The 7,793-nt window shown below is 39.1% G+C and overlaps 1 pseudogene; it reads right to left on the reverse strand.

Annotated features, from left to right (window-relative positions):
* Positions 1-4,548: 4,548 nt before the first annotated feature.
* On the reverse strand, positions 4,549-4,750 carry LOC138787686 (U2 spliceosomal RNA; annotated as a pseudogene).
* Positions 4,751-7,793: the final 3,043 nt, after the last annotated feature.

The raw sequence follows: 7,793 nt of genomic DNA on the forward strand, positions 1-7,793 counted from the left end.
GAGTTGAACTTTCACTTCAATTGCTAGGCAGCCCTAGCTTGAAGTATTTAGGTACCAATATGAAGTGATATCTGATCTCTGACTTTTCATAAGTGAGAAGTCCTGTCTCACTTGTTCATAGCATACAGAGCTGAGTTTTTAAGCATTGTATTTGTTTCAGTTTTGCAAACAGCTGACCTATTGCTGACCTGGAGCAGAAGCACTGACTGAATGTGTGGAGCCCTTCAGTTTGCATGAAAAACAAGTAACTGTGCAGGGCGGTTTTTACAGCCATGGAATACTCATGGCTGTAAAAAAACGGCCCTGCACAGTTACTTGTTTTTCATGCAAACTAAAAGGCTCCACACATTCAGTCAGTGCTTCTGCTCCAGATCAGCAATAGGTCAGCTGTTTGCAAAACTGAAACAAATACAATGTTTCAAAACTCAGCTCTGTATGCAATGAACAGGTGAGACAGGACTTCTCACTTATGAAAAGTCAGAGATCAGATATCACTTCATTTTGGTACCTGGATACTGCAAGCTAGGGCTGCCTAGCAATTGAAGTGAAATTTCAGAGATCAGATATCACACATTATTTGATTAGAAGTCAGGTATAAGTAGTCAGTAGTCAAAGTCAGTAGTCAAAGTCAAAAGTCAGTAATCAAAGTCAATAGTCAAAGTCATAAGTCATTAGCCAAAGTCAGAAGTCAGTAATCAAAGTCGGTAGTCAAAGTCAGAAGTCAGTAGTCAAAGTCAGAAGTCAGTAATTAAAGTCAGTAATAAAAGTCAGTAGTCAAAGTTAGAAGTCAGTAGTCAAAGTCAGAAGTCAAAGTCAGAAGTTAAAGTCAGAAGTCAGTTATGAGAAGTTAGTAGACAAAACTCAGAGTCAAGTGTCACTTTTGTGTCAAAATGATTCTTGACTTTGACTTCTGACTATGTCCTAATCAGGGGTCAGGTGTCAGACTTGTGTAAAAATGATTCTTCACTCTGACTTCTATGATTCTTCACTCTGAATTCTGACTATGTCCTAATATGGACACTGTACAGGACACCACAATGTCACATCCCAAATCCTCTCTCTAGACCAGGAAGCGGTCGGGGACTTGAGCGAAAGACAGCGGACACCAGCACTGGAGGTAGGGAGCAAAGTGCTTGTTCTTCACCCACCCCCTCCCTGGCAGTTTTGAAAAAAATGTCCCTGCCCTGAATTCTCCATTAATGGTGTGTGAACAACGTTTTTTCAGCTCCGTTTAAAATGACACCTATCATGTTGAGTCTAAAATAACGGGTGTCATTTAACTGTCTAGCCTTCCCTTAGTGCAGTGACAGCTGTTGGTACATTATTTTAGTTTAGGTGGAGTAATTGTCATTTGGGTGTGGATTAATTGAAAAGTCCATTGAATTTAATAGTAAAAACGGAGAAAGAATGGTAAAAAAAGAAAAACTGTGCGTGAACAACTAATAAAAAACATGTTTGCAAAAGACGTCCAAAAATAATGATCATGGTCATTATTTTGACACATTGGTAAAAACGTCCATTATTCAATACACTGTGTGAATTGGGTGTCTGTCTTTCCATCAACTTCAATGCATTACCATTGCAGTCAGTTAAATCACTGCAATAACAGACGTTTTTAGCCTTAGATTTACATGATCATATTACAGGACACGGTGGATTGTGGTCCCTTTGGAAACACCTAATTTTAATTTTTGATTTTGTTTTCTTCCCTTTCACCTTTTAAGAGTTATAATAACTCTTTTATTTTTCCATCTGCAGGGTTTTGTTCATTTTTATTTTATTTTTTATTTGTTTTTTGCAGGAACAATACTTTGTACTTTGCAATTATGTATTTCTTTCTTTAAAAAAATATTTTGGGTGGAATTAAAGGGGAAAAAAAACATTTAGCAAATTTTAAGAGGTTTCGTTTTTACACAGTGTACCACATGATAAAACTGACGTGTTGGCCCAGATTTGCCAAAGGGTGTAAAATGCATTGGTTTAAACTTTGCCCACAACCATTTCCAGCTTCTCATTTTACTAGAGCTAAAAGCTGATTTAATGTGTGTTTTAATAGTTTGGCCAATTCTTCATGCTACCAAATATCAAATAATACAATGCATTGAAGTCAATCTAATGACGGACGTCCAATACACACAGTTTATAAAATGACAGACGTTATCTGGGAGGATGTCAAAATGACGATCATGTCAATGTTTTTGGACTTTTTTTTGCAAACTATTCATACACAGTTTTTGTTTTTCACTGTCCTTTCTCCGTTTTCACTATTAAATTCAATGGACTTTTCAACTAAAGACACATCCAAAGGCCAATCAGTCCACCTAAGCTAGAATTATGTACCAGCAGCTGCTATTGCACCGACGGGCATCCAACCCTCAAAATAACGAACGTCATTATGGACTCGAATAATGGACGTCATTTTAAAAATTATAAATGGACAAGAAAAAATGTTGTGGTAAACTAGCCTTATACAGGCACAAAGCTAGGGAAAAAGTATCCTATTCAAACAGAACTTGGGTTTGTTTCCTAAGGAAGTGCATTTATGCATTTGCAACACTTTGGTTCTAAGAACTACCAAAGGTGAACATAGTTATTGCCAAGTGGATTTAGTGCATTCAGTATACTTTTTATGGCTGGCTGTGTGCTTTTCAAAAGGAAAAAGAACAGCTTTCAAAAATGTTATTGTGATGTGAGACTTCAGTGTATTGGTGCCAATAATTCTCAGGTAAAATGCTACTTTCTAATATTCTTAAGAGTAGCAAAACTTCTATGAGAAAGTTTAGTGCACCTATAAAACATGAATGTTTTAGAATACGACTTTATACCTGTCTCACCTGACGGATGGATTATTTGTTCATTTATAGGAATAAATAGAAACAGTTTATTTTCTTTAAAACCCGTTTCTCAAGAAAGTTAAAGCATGAAATCTGCTTTTGTAATACCTGGCTTGACAGTTCTAAAGACAATTCTTTAAAAGCCTCTTTTAACAGAGTAGTGGTGTAACACGCCCACCAATGCTGTTACTTTATGATTTAGTCGTCAGACATAGCACATAAAAGAATATAACAAACACTATGGTGACAATTGCTCTAAGTTTGACTTTTAGTCATTTTGATATATTGAATACCACTTTAGTTACAGTCATATATATCACACTGTCCGCCTACTCATTGCATATATACAGTATAGTTGGAACAATTTTGACAATTCGTAGAATTCTCATGGGCTATATGATAATATAGTGGGTAGTTTGGCATTGAAGCATGTTATAAAGCATGTTATAATTCTATTTATTTATTTTAACCTCTTAACAACATATGACAAGTATACCTGTCATGCGCCGTTGAGGGTAAACAGAGAGGGCTCCCGGTGCAAGCCCTCTCTGCAGCCCGTGGTTCCCGGTTGCTATGTGCAGCCGAGGACCGCGGATATTAGCCGATCGCTGCTCCCGGCTAATTAACTATTTAAATGTAGCTGTCAAAGCTTACAGCTTCATTTAAACAGTGCTTGCTCCCCTATTCCTGATGTCTAGTGGTGGTATCCCCCCTCCCCCCGTGATGCGATTGCAGAGGGGAGATCCCTGCTACTGAGCCGGCTGGGGCTCAGCATCTGAATTACACTGATCCCGGCTCGGCAATCAGTGTATCTGGTCTGCTGCAGACCACAATAATAGAGCAGTGATCTGATAGATCATTGCTCTATTATATACACAGAATTGATCTCAATCAGAGCTTATAATTACTGTGGACAAAAAAAGTTTTTAAAAGTGTTTTTATTAATAAAAAATCCCCTCCCCTAATAAAATTTGAAATAACCCCCCATTTCCCATTTTATAAATAAAAAAAAAAAATATATATATTTGGTATCGCCGTGTGCGTAATCTTCCTGATCTTGCACAGTAAACGGCGTAAGCGCAAAAACCCGCCAAAGTGCAAAATTGAGCGTTTTTGTTATCTCACACAGCCCCATGGATCAAACAATAAAAGCAATTTTAAAGACTTTTAGTTTTTTTTAAAAAGGTTTTTATTTTTTAAAAGCCATCAAATAAAATAAAAGTCATGCAAGTTACATATAGTTGTAATTGTAGTGACTTGAGGAACATAGATAATATATCAGTTTTATCATAGGGCGAATGGCGTAAACACGAAGCCCCTAAACATAAAAAGAAATCCACCTTTTTTTTCAGTTTCACTGCACAAATAATTTTTTTCTGGTTTCGCAGAATATTTTATGGAAAAATGAAGTCTGTAATTGCAAAGTATAATTGGTGTCGCAAAAAATAATGGCTCATGTGGGTCTGTAGATGAAAATATGCACGCACTATGTCCTTTTAAACACGAGGAAAAAACGAAAGTGCAAAATTGAAAACTGGTTCCGTCATTAAAGGTTTAAGAGACCAAAATAAAATAATATAAATATTTTGGAATAATTGTTAAAAGTTTTTGTATGTGTGTAGTTATCCCAACATTTTTGATAACCAATATGTATCATTATTATTATTATTATTATTATTATTATTATTATTATTATTTTATTTTACTTTTTATTTTCTGGTGCACTGAACCTAGAAGCACCGCAATATCAGGTCCATGCCTGGAGAGGACAGAGCAAGGTCGTTTTTCGTCTCCCTGTTTAAATCCATTTAATATATGGTCCCCAGATAGGGAACATATCAGATATTAAACTGATAAGAACAGATACTACAGATACAGTTTGGGGGTGTCGTTACCTGATGAACCCCCAGAGCTAAAGGTCGATTCTTATCTTTTTGCCCATTGGTTTTTATTTGTGTCTCCCCAATAAGAAGTGTCTTTGTCCTGGACAGGGATGCTGGCCTGGGAGGTTAGATACCCCGGATGCTCCCATGATTTTGGGGCCCAACAAATTAAAGGGGTTGGCCACTTTATAGTAAAATAGGTCAGTACAAAGTATTAGTAAGTGTGCTCAATGTATATACTGACAGCAGCTCCCTGTGTACCTCATAAAGCTAAAATCAGACTCCCCTTCACCAGGCTGTGGTGCCCTGCTTTGTTTTGTTTCAGTCCATAAAATGGCTGACATGGAGGGGCATGTGACCATGCCCTGTCCCCTGTGTCCTCCATAGACATATACAGGCTGTGTGGTGGACACTGGGGGCGGGGCCATGTCACATGCTCCTCCATGTCGGCCATTTTATGGACAAAAACACCACAGAGCAGGGCAGCACAGCCTGGAGGAGGGGAGTCAGATTTTAGCTCTATGAGGTACACAGGGAGCTGCTGTCAGCATATACATTGAGCACACTTACTAATATTGTACACTGAGCTATTTTACTATAAAGTGGCCAACCCCTTTAAGTAGTGAGTAGTAGAGAAAAAAACTGAAGCATGAGGATAGTGCTGCCCAGTAACTCCAAAGAAGGAATGGATGTAGTATAAGAGGATTTTTATTAAAAGAAAAAAAATCAATAATAATAATTATAATACAAGAATGATGGATTTTGGGAGATGCAACTCCCTTCATCAGATCTAGTGATTGAATTTCACAAGACACAAGGGTGGGAAAAAAACCTTAAACAATACAATGGGTTTTGGTCCTAAGAGATTGGACCATCTTAGGTACAGACAAGTCAAATATTTTTTTCCCAAAAATACAAATAAAAAATTAAGAATACAGTAATTTCCCTTTTTGGCTAATTTGACCTTTAATTGTTGGGCTGTATGGATATACAGTGATAAATGATAAATCACATATATCCTATACAGAAATATGTAGTTATCAAATATTTAGCATGGTTGATATATACAGGAATAAGCCCTATTTTTAAACTACGCAATCTCTTCACAACTGTTTACTGTCTCCTTCTCTCTTCCTAAATGCTCCACTCCTGAGACACAAGCTTAAAGGGGTACTCGGGGCAAAATGTTTTTTTAAATATGTTATTACATTAAGAAAGTTATACAAATCTCTAATATACACTAATTATGGGAAATGCACGTATTCTGCTATTTCCCTCAATTCAGTAGATTTGGCAGGCTTTACTTCCTCAAAAAAAGTGACGTCACGTCTCAAGTCTATCCACCAGCGGGGGCCGCATGTACAAGTATAGAAAGGGAATAGACGTCTCGTGCGCTCGTGCATGGGACGGCCGGCTTACATCTGGGGCAGTATGTAAGAAGATGAATGAGCGCTCAATGCGGCGGGACGAGGCAGTGGGTGAGCGCTCGCTCAGGGGACGGCCGGCTTACATCTGGGCAGTATGTAAGAAGATGAATGAGCACTCACCGCGGCGGGTGAGCGCTCGTGCAGGGGACGGGGCGGCCGGCTTACATCTGGGGTAAGAGGTAAGGGGTAATGAGATCGGGCAGGGGAGAGACGGGCGGCTAGTTGTGGTGAGTGTCGGATATGAAGCGCTCACCCCACTGCATCAGCTGTAATAGGACCGGGCAGGGGGAGGGGGGACCAGCACAGGGAGGGAGAATAGACGTCTATTCCCTTTCTATACTTGTACATGTGGCCCCTGCTGGTGGATAGACTTGAGATGTGACGTCACTTTTTTTTTGAGGAAGTAAAGCCTGCCTAATCTACTGAATCGAGGGAAATAGCAGAATACATGCATTTCCCATAATTCGTGTATATTAGAGATTTGTATAACTTTCTTTATGTAATAACATATTTAAAAATACATTTTGCCCGGAGTACCCCTTTAATAAGTGACTTTGATACAATCAAATTTTTCACAGTAAGCTAAAGCTGAAAACAAACAGCAGGTAGAGTAGGAAAAAAGAGCAAAAATAAGAGGTGCTTGCTTGTTTCGTTAAACCTTCTGAAAGAATAGGATCGGGCAAAAATATGGAACTGCTCACCTGAGGAGGTTATATGACATACACGACTGCACTAACTAGTGAGCAGAACAATGGACCATGGGAAACCTCCTCCACCAGCTGAAGATCCTGGGATGGATTAAGAACAAAAGAAGTGGCTTCACATAGAGCTTCTGCCAGACACTCAGAACATCAAGTTTTGAGAGCTGTATATCACCTCCTTCAACAGATTAAACAGGACAAAGCAACAGGGTAAAAAAAAAATTAGAATGAGAAGGGTGATGATTAGAGTGAGCGAACATGCTCATCCGAGCTTGGTTCTCATTCGAGTATTAGGGTACTCGATGGTGCTTGTTGCTCGGACAAGCATCTCGCAATATTTGAGACAATGGCATCTTCCTCTTCCTGCATGTTTAGCGGCTTTTTTCAGCCAATCATCATGCAGGAGAGTCTTTGGGAGCTCGTAGGATCAAGTGGGAACACTTCATGTCGTTAGCAGCGATTGACTGGCCAGATCAGATGACCTGGGCATATACTGTAAGAATCAGGTCCCACGATGCTCACTTCAGACGCAGGCTAGATGAGCATAGGGAGAGAGCTGCTGTCTGTCAGGGAAAGTGTTAGGCGGGGAATTAGTGTGCGGTTAGAAATACGACACAAAGAACCCAACAGTCATCTTAAGGGCTTTTTTTTTGCTACTCTTGGCTGCTGGCTTGGAGTTGTAGTGCAGCTGTCAGTAGTAAATTTCTCCTGTTGCTGACATTACCTTGGCTGGCTGGGATCTTTAGTTCAGCTATACCTATCCTCACTGTGCTGTGTTCTGTGCACGTGGTGCCTTAAAAAAAAAAAAAAAAAAAAAAAAAGCACCAGTTACAAACATACTCCATACAACTACCCCCAAATCTGCTGTCAGTAGTCAATTTGTCCTGTTGCTGACATTCTCTTGGCTGGATGGGATCTGTAGTTCAGCTATACCTATCCTCACTGTGC

Source organism: Dendropsophus ebraccatus, chromosome 3 (genome assembly GCF_027789765.1).
Source record: "Dendropsophus ebraccatus isolate aDenEbr1 chromosome 3, aDenEbr1.pat, whole genome shotgun sequence".
Classification (NCBI taxonomy): domain Eukaryota; kingdom Metazoa; phylum Chordata; class Amphibia; order Anura; family Hylidae; genus Dendropsophus; species Dendropsophus ebraccatus.